Source organism: Arachis ipaensis, chromosome B1 (assembly GCF_059453495.1).
Source record: "Arachis ipaensis isolate K30076 ecotype BB chromosome B1, ASM5945349v1, whole genome shotgun sequence".
Classification (NCBI taxonomy): Eukaryota; Viridiplantae; Streptophyta; class Magnoliopsida; order Fabales; family Fabaceae; genus Arachis; species Arachis ipaensis.
The window spans coordinates 66,733,703-66,745,954 of NC_142436.1; the positions used below are offsets into that span (position 1 = coordinate 66,733,703).

General features: G+C 37.4%; 1 non-coding gene across 1 annotated transcript; it reads left to right on the forward strand.

Moving 5' to 3' along the window:
• Window positions 1-5,942: 5,942 nt before the first annotated feature.
• On the forward strand, window positions 5,943-6,050 carry LOC148576896 (small nucleolar RNA R71). The gene has a single exon (XR_015902873.1). It is a non-coding gene; the product is annotated as a small nucleolar RNA R71 (small nucleolar RNA).
• Window positions 6,051-12,252: the final 6,202 nt, after the last annotated feature.

Sequence of the window (12,252 nt, forward strand, 5' to 3'; positions counted from 1 at the left end):
AAGAAGGTGTAAGTTATCTTCCATTAGAGAAAGTCAAACAAGACTAGTTAATCTCAAGTCAAAAATCCTATTCAACTCACTAATTGAATTAGCAAGAGATTAGAGTCATTGAAAATGATATTAACTAGCAACTCTAGATCACCAATCCTAATTGGGTATTAATGACTCAAGATTGCCCAATCACTCTTCCCAAGCCAAGAATGCTAAAAATCTACTCTAAAGCCCAACCAAGCATTTTATCAAACACTTGGAAGGCATAAAAGGAAAGCATAGTAAAAATGCAAGAATAATAAATCTACCAATTACCAATTACAAGAAAGTAAATCAACAACTCAATTCAACAATTATAAGACATCAAATATCAAAATTCATTAGAAGAGATCTAAATCCAACATAAGCATCCATGAACATAAAAGAGAGCATAAAAGGGAAACTAACAAGAAAACTAAGAGAATCAAAGTGTAGAAGCATGAAATTGTAGAAGAAACAAGATGAGAACAATAATCAAAACCTAGATCTAAGATGAAATTAAGCCTAAGAACCCTAATCCTAGAGAGAAGAGGGAGCTTCTCTCTCTAGAAATTAAGCTACATGATGCCAAAACTCCAAACAATTTCTCCCCCCTTGCCCAATCTTGAATTCTGTATGAAATAGCATCAGAAATGAGTTGGATTGGGCCCAAAATGAGCTAGAAATCGCCCCCAACGAGTTGCTTAAAGTGGACCACGCTGCTCCACCAGTGCGCATGTGTACAGTGCACGTGCGCATCCCTAGACGTCAGGCAACTATGGCAAATTTTATATCATTTTGAAGCTCCAGATGTTAGCTTTCTAACGCAACTAGAACCACCTCATTTGGACCACTGTGTGGCCGTCCATGGATTCTAACTTATACCATGAAGATTCTAATATCTCGGACTCGGTCCCCTGTATTAGATACCTAAGAGATACTCATTCTATCTCATCTTCATGTAGAACGGAAGTGGTTGTCAGGCACGCGTTCATAGGTGAGAATGGTGATGAGCGTCACATAATCATCACATTCATCATGTTCTTGGGTGCGAATGAATATCTTAGAATAGGAATAAGCTTGAATTGAATAGAAAAACAATAGTACTTTGCATTAATTCATGAGGAACAGCAGAGCTCCACACCTTAATCTATGGTGTGTAGAAACTCTACCGTTGAAAATACATAAGTGATAATGGTCCAGGCATGGCCGAATGGCCAGCCCCCATAAAGGTCTAAGATAGCATAAAACTGATCAAAGACATCTAATACAATAGTAAAAGGTCCTATTTATATCAGACTAGTTACTAGGGTTTACAAAAATGAGTAATTGATGCGGAAATCCACTTCCGGGGCCTACTTGGTGTGTGTTTGGGCTGAGCATTGAGTTTTACACGTGTAGAGGCTTCTCTTAGAGTTGAACGCCAGTTTGTAACCTATTTCTGGCATTTAACTCCACTTTGCAACCTGTTTCTGACGTTTAACTCTAGAATAGGGCAAGAAGCTGGCGTTGAACGCCAGTTTGTGTCATCTAAACTCGAGCAAAGTATGTACTATTATATATTGCTGGAAAGCCCTGGATGTCTACTTTCCAACGAAATTGAGGGCGCGCCATTTGGACTCCTGTAACTCCAGAAAATCCACTTTGAGTGCAAGGAGGTCAGAATCCAACAGCATCTGCAGTCCTTCTTCAACCTTTAAATCTGATTTTTGCTCAAGTGCCTCAATTTCAGCCAGAAATTACCTGAAATTACAAAAAAACACACAAACTTATAGTAAAGTCCAGAAATGTGATTTTTATTTAAAAAATAATAAAAATATACTAAAAACTAACTAAATCATACTGAAAACTATGTAAAAATAATGCCAAAAAGCGTATAAATTATCCGTTCATCACAACACCAAACTTAAATTGTTGCTTATCCCCAAGCAACTGAAAATCAAATAGGATAAAAAGAAGAGAATATACTATAAATTCCAAAATATCAATGAAACTTAACTCCAATCAGATGAGCGGGACTATTAGCTTTTTGCCTCTTGAATAGTTTTGGCATCTCACTTTATCCCTTGAAGTTCAGAATGATTGGCATCTATAGGAACTTAGAATTCAGATAGTGTATTGATTCTCCTATTTCAGTATGTTGATTCTTGAACACAGCTACTTTATGAGTCTTGGCCGTGGCCCTAAGCACTTTGTTTTCCAGTATTACCACCGGATACATAAATACCACAGACACATAACTGGGTGAACCTTTTTAGATTGTGACTCAGCTTTGCTAAAGTCCCCACTTAGAGGTGTCCAGGGTTCTTAAGCACACTCTTCTTTTGCTTTGGACCTCGACTTTAACAGCTCAGTCCCAAGTTTTCACTTGTCACCTTCACGCCACAAGCACATGGTTAGGGACAGCTTGGTTTAGCCGCTTAGGCCAGGATTTTATTCCTTTAGTCCCTCCTATCCACTGATGCTCAAAGTCTTAGATCCTTTTTACCCTTGCCTTTTGGTTTTAAGGGCTATTGGCTTTTTGCTCTTGCCTTTTGGTTTAAAGAGCTTTTGGCTTTTTCTGCTTGCCCTTTCTTTTTCTTTCTCTTTTTTTTCGCCATTTTTTCTTTTCTTTTTTATTTTTTTCGCAAGCTTTTGTATTCACCGCTTTTTCTTGCTTCAAGAATAAATTTTATGATTTTTCAGATTATCAATAACATTTCTCCTTTTTCATCATTCTTTCAAGAGCCAACATATTTAACATTCATAAACCACAAATTCAAAAGACATATGCACTGTTCAAGCATTCATTCAGAAAACAAAAAGTATTGTCCCCACATCAAAATAATTAAACTAATTTCAAGGATGAATTTGAAACCATGTACTTCTTGTTCTTTTATTTTTAGAACAGTTTTTATTTAAGAGAGGTGATTGATTCATAGGATATTCATAGCTTTAAGACATAGACACTTAAATACTAATGATCATGTAATAAGACACAAACATAAATAAAACATAAAGCATAGTAAATGAAAAACAGGAAAATAAGAACAAGGAGATTAAGGAATGGGTCCACCTTAGTGAGGGTGGCGTCTTCCTCTTCTTGAAGAACCAATGGTGCTCTTGAGCTCCTCTATGTCTCTTCCTTGTCTTTGTTGCTCCTCCCTCATAGCTCTTTGATCTTCTCTAATCTCATGGAGGATGATGGAGTGCTCTTAGTGCTCCATCCTTAGTTGTCCCATGTTGGAACTTAATTCTCCTAGGGAGGTGTTGATTTGCTCCCAATAGTGTTATGGAGGGAAGTGCATCCCTTGAGGCATCTCAGAGATTTCATGGTGAGGAATTTCCTCATGCACTTGTTGAGGTCCATGATCTCTTATTTTGCAGTCAAATGCTCTACTACTGAGCTATGGACCCTTGAGATGAATCTCTCCATCTCCCATGACTCGGAGGTGGAAGCTTTTGTCTTCCCTTTCCTCTTTCTAGAGGTTTCTTCGGCCTTAGGTGCCACAAATGGTTATGGAAAAATAAAAAGCAATGCTTTTATCACACCACACTTAAAAGGTTTGCTCGTCCTCGAGCAAAAGAAGGAAGAAGGTAGTAGAAGAAGAAGAAAATGGAGGAGATGGAGGGAGGTGAGTGGTTCGGCCATGTGTGGGTGGGTTTGGGAGGGGAGAGTGGTGAAGAGGTGATGGGAAAGAGAGAATGAGGTAATTAGTGAAGGGTATTTGGGGAAGAGGGTTATGAAAAGGTGTGAAAAGAGAGAGTTAGGGTAGGTTCTTGTGGGGTCCACAGATCCTGTGGGGTCAAGGACTTAACATCCCTGCTCCAATTAGGCGTGTAAAACGCCCTTTGTATGCAACGTTTAATGCCAGACTGCTGCCTGTTTTTGGCGTTAAACGCCCAAATGTAGCCTGTTTCTGGCATTTAATGCCACTTCCATGCTCTGTTCTGGCGTTAAATGCTAGTTTGATGCTTGTTTCAAGCGTTTAACGCCAGCTTGATACTTCTTTCTGCTGTTAAACGCCAGTTTGATGCTTCTTACTGGCGTTTAAACGCCAGTAAGTTCTTCCTCCAGGGTGAGCTATTTTTACTGCTATTTTTCATTCTATTTTTAATTTTTCAGTTGTTTTTGTGACTCAACATAATCATCAACCTAAAGAAAAACATAAAATAACAATAGAAAATAAATAGATATAATTAAGTAACATTGGGTTGCCTCCCAACAAGCGCTTCTTTAATGTCAATATCTTGATAGTGAGCTCTCATGGAGCCTCACAGATATTCAGAGCATTGTTGGAACCTCCCAACACCAAACTTAGAGTTTGAATGTGGGGGTTCAACACCAAACTTAGAGTTTGGTTGTGGCCTCCCAACACCAAACTTAGAGTTTGACTGTGGGGGCTTTGGTTGACTCTGCAGTGAGTGAAGCTTTTCATGCTTCCTCTCCATGGTTACAGAAGGAGATCCTTGAGTTTTAAACACAAGGTAGTCCTCATTCAGTTGAAGGATTAACTCTCCTCTGTCTACATCAATCACAGCTTTTACTGTGGCTAGGAAGGGTCTTCCAAGGATGATGGATTCATCCTCATCCTTCCAAGTGTCTAGGATTATGAAATCAGCAGGGATGTAAAGGCCTTCAACCTTTACTAACACGTCCTCTACTTGTCCATAAGCCTATTTTCTTGAGTTGTCTGCCATCTTCAATGAGATTCTGGCAGCTTGCACCTCAAAGATCCAAGTTTCTCCATTACAGAGAGTGGCATTAAGTTTATGCCTGACCCAAGGTCACATAGAGCCTTCTCAAAGGTCATGGTGCCTATGTTACAGGGAATTAAAAATTTACCAGGATCCTGTTTCTTTTGAGGTAATTTCTCCCTATCCAATGCATTTAGTTCATTAGTGAGCAAGGGAGGTTCATCTTCCCAAGTCTCATTACCAAATAATTTGGCATTCAGCTTCATGATTGCACCAAGGTACTTAGCAACTTGCTCTTCAGTAATGTCTTCATTCTCTTCGGAAGAGGAATACTCATCAGAGCTCATGAAGGGCAGAAGGAGGTTCAATGGAATCTCTATGGTGTCTAGATGAGCCTCAGATTCCTTTGATTCCTCAAAGGAAAACTCCTTATTGGTCACTGAACATCCCAGAAGGTCTTCCTCACTAGGATTCACGTCCTTCTCCTACCTTGTAGGTTCGGCCATGATGGTCAAATCAATGGCCTTACACTCTCTCTTTGGATTTTCTTCTGTATTGCTTGGGAGAGTACTAGGGGGAGTTTCAGTGACCCTTTTACTCAGCTGGCCCACTTGTGCCTCCAAATTTCTAATGGAGGACCTTGTTTCATTCATAAAACTGAAAGTGGCCTTAGATAGATCAGAGACTATATTTGCTAAGCTAGATGAATTCTGCTCAGAATTCTCTGTCTGTTGCTGAGTGGATGATGGAAAAGGGTTGCTATTGCTAAACCTGTTTCTTCCACCATTATTAAAGCCTTGTTGATCCTTCCATGAGAAATTTGGATGATTTCTCCATGAGGGATTATAGGTATTCCCATAGGGTTCCCCCATGTAATTCACCTCTGCTATTGCAGGATTCTCAGGATCATAAGCTTCTTCTTCAGAAGATGCCTCTTGAGTACTGTTGGATGCAGCTTGCAATCCATTCAGACTCTGAGAAATTATATTGTCTTGCTGAGTCAATATTTTATTCTGAGCCAATATGGCATTCAGAGTATCAATTTCAAGAACTTCCTTCCTCTGAGGTGTCCCATTACTCACAGGATTCCTTTCAAAAGTGTACATGAACTGGTTATTTGCAACCATGTCAATGAGTTCTTGAGCTTCTGCAGGTGTTTTCTTTAGGTGAATGGATCCACCTGCAGAATGGTCTAATGACATCTTTGATACCTCAGACAGACCATCATAGAATATATCCAGGATGGTCCATTCTGAAAGCATGTCAGAAGGACACTTTTTGGTCAGTTCCTTGTATCTCTCCTAAGCTTCATAGAGGGATTCACCTTCTTTTTGTCTGAAGGTTTGAACATCCACTCTAAGCTTGCTAAGCTTTTGAGGAGGAAAGAACTTGGCTAAGAAAGCTGTGACCAGCTTATCCCAAGAGTTCAGGCTATCTTTAGGTTGAGAGTCCAACCATATTCTAGATTTGTCTCTTACAGCAAACGGAAAAAGCATAAGCCTGTAGACCTCGGAGTCAATCCTATTGGTCTTAATAGTATTACAGATCTGCAAGAATTCAGTTAAGAACTGAAAAGGATCTTCTGATGGAAGTCCATGAAACTTGCAGTTCTGTTGCATCAGAGAAACTAATTGAGGTTTTAGCTCAAAATTGTTTGCTCCAATGGCAGGGATTGAGATGCTTCTTCTATGTAAATTGGAATTTGGTGCAGTAAAGTCACCAAGCATCTTCCTTGCATTGTTATTATTTTCGGCCATGTCTCCTTCTTTTTCGAAAATTTCTGTCAGATTTTCTCCAAAGAGTTATGCTTTAGCTTCCCTTAGCTTCCTCTTCAGAGTCCTTTCAGATTCAGGATCAGCTTCAACAAGAATGTTCTTATCCTTGTTCCTGCTCATATGAAAAAGAAGAAAACAGAAAAGAAAATATGGAATCCTCTATGTCACAGTATAGAGATTCCTTTATGTGAATAGAATAAGAAAAGAATATGAGAAGAGAAATTCGAACACCAACAGGAAGAGAGGGTTCGAATTTTGAGATGAAGAGAAGTGTTAGTAAATAAATAAAATAATTAGGAAGAGATGAGGGGGAGAGAATTTCGAAAATTAAATAAATTAAAATAAAAGTATTTTTATTTTTAATTTAAAATTAAAGTTAAAATTCGAAAATAAGAAAAGAAATAAAATTAAAATTGAATTTTGAAAAAGAGGGAAGGGATTTTCGAAAAATAGAGAGAGTTAGTTAGGTAGTTTTGAAAAAGATAAGAATCAAACAAAAAGTTAAGTGGTTAATTGAAAAAGATTTGAAAATCAAATTTTGAAAAGATAAGAAGTTAGAAAAGATTTTGAAATTAATTTTGAAAAAGATGTGATTAAAATTTATTTTTAAAAAAGATTTGAAAAAGAAATTTAAAAAGATTTGATTTTGAAAATTAAAGTTGATTACTTGACTAACAAGAAACAAAAAGATATGATTTAAAAATTTAAAGATTTAACCTTTCTTACTAGGCAAGTAACAAACTTAAAATTTTTTTTGAATCAATCACATTGATTGTTAGTAAAGATTTTGAAATGATGAAACAAAATAAGAAAAAGATTTTTGAGAATCAAATTGAAATTTTCGAAAATATAAAAGAAAAAGTGAAAAAGATTTGATTTTTGAAAAAGATAGAATTTTTAAATTGAAAATTTGATTTGACTCATAAGAAATAACTAGATTTTAAAAATTTTTGAAAAAGTCAAGTCAAATATTCGAATTTTATGAGAAGAAAAGGGAAAGACATTTTTTTGATTTTTGAATTTTTAATGATGGAAGAGAAAAACATGAAAAAGACACAAGACATTAAAATTATGAATCAAAACACACAATGCATGCAAGAACACTTTGAATGTTAAGATGAACACCAAGAACACTTTGAAGATCAAGATGAACATCAAGAACTTATTTTTGAAAATTTTTAAGAAAAGAAAAACATGCAAGACACCAAATTTAGAAGTTTTCAATATTTAGACACTAATGATTCTAAAATGCATATGAAAAACAAGAAAAGACACAAAACATAAAAATGCAAAAATCAAATAAGGAAAATCATCAAGAACGACTTGAAGATCATGAAGAACACCATGCATGAATTTTTCAAAAATTTTTAAGAAAAATAAAAGAATGCAATTGACACCAAACTTAAAAATTGACACTAAACTCAAACAAGAAACATAAAAATTTTTTGGTTTTTATGATTTTGTTAATTTTTTTGGTTTTTTTTTTTCGAAAATTATTTTGGAAAAAACGAAAAAGAAGAAAAAAATTTTTTTGTATTTTTTTCGAAAATAAGAAATAAAAAGCTTAAAAATAAAATAAAATTACCTAATCTGAGCAACAAGATGAACCGTCAGTTGTCCAAACTCGAACAATTCCCGGCAACGGCACCAAAAACTTGGTGCACGAAATTGTGATCATCAACAATAGCGCCAAAGACTTGGTGCTCTCAAACGTGAATCACACTTTGTCACAACTTCGCACAACTAACCAGCAAGTGCTCTGGGTCGTCCAAGTAATAAACCTTACGTGAGTAAGTGTCGATCCCATGGAGATTGTCGGCCTGAAGCAAGCTATGGTCACCTTGTAAATCCCAGCACTCACGAGTTTGAAGCTCGTCACAGCCATCCCTTCCCAAATCCTACTCGGAATACCACAGACAAGGTTTAGACTTTCCGGATCTCAGGAATGGCCGTCCATGGATTCTAACTTATACCACGAAGATTCTAATATCTCGGACTCGGTCCCCTGTATTAGATACCTAAGAGATACTCATTCTATCTCATCTTCATGTAGAACGGAAGTGGTTGTCAGGCACGCGTTCATAGGTGAGAATGGTGATGAGCGTCACATAATCATCACATTCATCATGTTCTTGGGTGCGAATGAATATCTTAGAATAGGAATAAGCTTGAATTGAATAGAAAAACAATAGTACTTTGCATTAATTCATGAGGAACAGCAGAGCTCCACACCTTAATCTATGGGGTGTAGAAACTCTACCGTTGAAAGTACATAAGTGATAATGGTCCAGGCATGGCCGAATGACCAGCCCCCATAAAGGTCTAAGATAGCATAAAACTGATCAAAGACATCTAATACAATAGTAAAAGGTCCTATTTATATCAGACGAGTTACTAGGGTTTACAAAAATGAGTAATTGATGCGGAAATCCACTTCCGGGGCCCACTTGGTGTGTGCTTGGGCTGAGCATTGAGTTTTACACATGTAGAGGCTTCTCTTGGAGTTGAACGCCAGTTTGTAACCTGTTTCTGGCGTTTAACTCCACTTTGCAACCTGTTTCTGGCGTTTAACTCTAGAATAGGGTAGGAAGCTGGCGTTGAATGCCAGTTTGTGTCGTCTAAACTCGGACAAAGTATGGACTATTATATATTGCTGAAAAGCCCTAGATGTCTACTTTCCAACGCAATTGAGAGCGCGCCATTTGGACTCTTGTAGCTCCAGAAAAGCCACTTTGAGTGCAGGGAGGTCAGAATCCAACAGCACCTGCAGTCCTTCTTTAACCTCTGAATATGATTTTTGCTCAAGTCCCTCAATTTCAGCCAGAAATTACCTAAAATCACAGAAAAACACACAAACTCATAGTAAAGTCCAAAAATGTGATTTTTATTTAAAAACTAATAAAAATATACTAAAAACTAACTAAATCATATTGAAAACTATGTAAAAACAATGCCAAAAAGCGTATAAATTATCCGCTCATCAACGACCCGGGGTCTAAATACTTCGGTTAATTTTCATTGGGGTTTGTACATGTGACAAAATGAAATTTAATTTGATTCGAGGATTGACTATTGGTTTGGACTATACTAACAACGGAATTATTTTGTGAAATTCTGAATCGGTATAAATCTTCTGCATCAAACTAATGGCTGATGTCAGGGCATTTTGGCCAGTTTTACTGACCTTTTCTTTACTGTTTTTAGGGTATTTTCATGCATTTTCTTAGAAAATAAGCTCTTTTTGGGTAGATATTCATTTACATCTTGATTCAAGTATACATTGTGCACTTTACATGATTTCATGAGGATTTTGCATGAATTTAATGACAAATTGGATGTTGCATTTCCCATGACTTGGATTAGAACTTTGATGCACTTTATTGCTTGATTTCAGGACAAAAGTAGCAAGGAAGAACCACGTTAGCAGCCACGTTAATCTAACTAACGTGACCTCTAACGTGGAATGGGAGCTAACTTGCAAAGTTAATTAGAAAAGTAATCGCCAATAACGTCCTCGAAGCCATCATAGCCCACGTTAAGAGTCACGTTAACTTAGTTAATGTGAACTCTAACGTGGAAGAAGACAATAAGGCCAACGTTAGTGACACTCCCCTTTGTCACTAACGTTGGACCAAGCTCATAATTGGTCACGTTAGTTGCCACATTAACTTAGTTAACGTGGCTTCTAACGTTAAGAAGCAAAAGGGAAGCCAACGTTAGTGACATTCACCTTTGTCACTAACGTTGGCCAAGCTTCCATAAGCCACGTTAACTCCCATGTTAACTTTGTTAACGTGGAAGCTAACGTGGAGAGAGCAATTGGTCGCCAACGTTAGTGACACTTACCTTTGTCACTAACGTTGGGGTGAACCACCAAGAGCCACCATGAGCAACGTTAACTCCCACGTTAACTTAGTTAACGTGGAAGCTAACGTGGATAAAGAGATAATGAGCCAACGTTAGTGACACTCACCTTTGTCACCTAACATTGGAGATGGCTAGCATGACTACGTTAGAAGCCACGTTAACTTAGTTAACATGGACTCTAACGTGAGAAAGAGGGGCACATTGGAACGTTAGTGACAAAGGTAAGTGTCACTAACGTTCTCGAAGGATTGGCAAGCTTACGTTAAGAGCCACGTTAACTTAGTTAACGTGGACTCTAGCGTAGGGAAGGGGAAGGTTTATCAACGTTATTGGGAAAGGTAAGTCCCAATAACGTGTGCGAAGGACCAAGAGGCAACGTTAGTGGTAACGTTTGTGCCACTAACGTTGAGGTTAATGTGGCTCATACTTGGGTGAGCAACGTTAGTGAAAAAGGTGATTGTCACTAACGTTCTCGAACCCACACTTTCACTTAACGTTAACACCACTAACGTCCTGAGCTAAAAGTCCCTGCCTACTTCACACTTTCTCTCTGCAAGCAAAGCTAAGCCCAATGATGAAGATAACTGCTTCAAACTCAGGATCCAAGGGCCCATACCCAAGACTTGAAGAGCCAATTAGAAGATCAGAAGAGTAGTATATATAGGAGTAGCTTTGAATTAGTTTAGTGAGCCGGAAACTTTAGGGAGCCTTTGGCCTAGAACTACTCTCTGTATTTTACTTTCTCTGCACTTCAAGTTTACTTTCAGCATGTATTCTCCATCTTTGTTTTCATTTTCCAGAGCTATGAACAACTAAACCCCTTTCATTGGGTTAGGAAGCTCTGTTGTAATTTGATGGATCAATTTTAGTTTTCATTCTCCTTCTTCTATCTTTTCTCTTGATTTTACTAGAAAGCTTTCGATCTTCATCCAATTGGGTAGTTATCTTAGAAAAGAAGCTATTCATACTTGGATCTCTTCTAAACCTTGAAAGAGGAATGAAGGGATCATGCTAGAAATGCTTTCTCATGCTGGACCAAATTGGTTGTGGATGGATATGTGACTATAATCCTTCCAACACTTGATTTGGGAAATGCATGTGGTATAATCAGTGACCATACTTCATCTCTTCTCATGAGCAATTGACCAAGGAATTGGCTATTGATCAAGATTTGAGAGATTGAATTACAAGGAATTGTAATTCGATCACTTAAGATTGCCAAGGAGATCAATGAATGCATTGATTGAGGAAGAGATGAAAATGAACTTGATCCGGAGAATGCAACATCTCCTGAGCCCAATGAACTCCCCATTTCTGATCTTACCCATTCTCTTTAATTTCTGCCATTTACTTTTATGAGCAGTTGCCCCATCCCCATTTAAGATTCTGCAATTTACTTTCCGCTATTTACATTCATCTCTTTATTTCCAGCATTTACTGTTTCCACTATTTACTTTCCCGCCATTTAATTTTCTGCAATTCCCAACTCAAATTCTGGTTCGCTCAACTAGAACATTCCTTTAATTAAAGTTGCTTGATCAATCAATCTCTGTGGGATTCGACCTCACTCTATTGTGAGTTTTTACTTGACGACAAATTCGGTACACTTGCCAAAGGAAATTTGTTGCGAGAAAAGTTTTCCACGCATCAAGTTTATGGCGCCGTTGCCGGGGATTGATTTTGAATCAACAATGATTAAATTGGAGGATAACTAGATTGAGCATTTTTAGTTTGTTTGATTTAATTTTCTGTTTGAGTAATTTACTTTCAGTTTTAGTTAATTTCTTCCCTTCCCCCTACTTTTTCGTTTTTTTTTAGTTATTTACAATTCAGTTCACTAATCCACTAACTGTTCAATATATTGCATCACTCACACTAACAGTAATTCTAACAGAAATACTTTTTGCATCTATTTTCCTTGCTT